The following is a 1,274-nucleotide window of genomic DNA, read 5'->3' as shown; positions in this document are numbered from 1 at the left end:
ATGATGAACATTGGGATTCACTGGAAATTGAAATTCAGTTCCCACCAAGAAAAAGGGGCTTGACAACAATAAGACTCTCTGTTCTGCTGTTTGTTATTAGCGTTAGGATCAAACAATATAACCAGACATTGAATAGAGTCCAGGAAGGGACCCTCAAATGTATCAAATCCTGACACCTGCTAGAATTGGCAATACTAATCAGTGGCGAAAGCATAGAAACTTCAATAAAGGTTGATGGGAGAAATTGTTTATCCATCGGAGATTTAAAAAATAAATTTCTATCCTGTCTTTCTCCTAGGCTTTGTGGCATTAAGATAATAGCTCTAAAAATACTTTCTAAATGCTGTCCCCTTGGTCCTTATTGAAATAAATTTCAACTTCCTTTAAATATAATTTTTGATCTTTTAAGGATTATTAACATACCATATCCAAAAGGTAAAATATTAATTATATATGATAAAGGACCTAACTACTGTATAAGGAAAAATTTTAAATCTTTTGGAAGAAAATGCAGAAATGTATCATCATATTTTAGATAGTAAACATTACTTAAAATGAAATGTCAAAATGTAAATAAGAAAATTTGATAAATCTGACAATTAAAATGTTTTTAATTGTAAAAAACATAATGAAAGGATTAGAAAGATAAACCACATATTAGAAGATATTTTTTAACCAGTACATGGAATACAAATGATACATACAAGTCATAATAAAAAGACAACTCAACATACTTACCTGGCAAGGGAAATTCTATGATCACAAAGGTGGTTTCCCCGGGGCGAGGCTTATCCATCACACTCGGACTTGCTGACCCCTGTGATTTTCCCAAATGTGGGAAGCTCGACGGCATAATTTGTGGTAGTGGGGGACTATATTTGCGCACTCCCCATAAGAAAAAAGACAACTCAAAAGAAAAATGGGCACAAGAATGAGCTATTCATGGGGTCAATTTTCATTAGCAATCTAGAAATGGAAAATAAAACCACAATAAGGTACCATTTCACATCTACCAGACTGGCAAAAAGTTAAGACATCTGACAATTTCCAGTGTTACCAAGTTACAGAAGAGTTGCTAGGAGTAAACTGTTCCTAAGAATGTAAACTGGTATAAGGCTTTGGAAAAAATATTTAGGATGTAGTTGCTAAAATGGAAAGCATATATAGTCTATGGAACAGCAATTTTGTTCTCAGTTATATATACAATAGAAATGTGACTTGAATTCTAGATAGGCAGGGAAAATAAAACCTATAGAAAAACTTCCATATGTTAT

The 1,274-nt window shown here is 32.8% G+C and overlaps 1 non-coding gene across 1 annotated transcript; it reads left to right on the top strand.

Moving 5' to 3' along the window:
• The first annotated feature begins 730 nt into the window (after positions 1-730).
• Positions 731-893, top strand: LOC136312291 (U1 spliceosomal RNA). The gene has a single exon (XR_010726922.1). It is a non-coding gene; the product is annotated as a U1 spliceosomal RNA (small nuclear RNA).
• The last annotated feature ends 381 nt before the right edge of the window (positions 894-1,274 follow it).

Source organism: Saccopteryx bilineata, chromosome 8 (assembly GCF_036850765.1).
Source record: "Saccopteryx bilineata isolate mSacBil1 chromosome 8, mSacBil1_pri_phased_curated, whole genome shotgun sequence".
Classification (NCBI taxonomy): domain Eukaryota; kingdom Metazoa; phylum Chordata; class Mammalia; order Chiroptera; family Emballonuridae; genus Saccopteryx; species Saccopteryx bilineata.
This window is presented reverse-complemented; position numbering and strand designations above follow the sequence as displayed.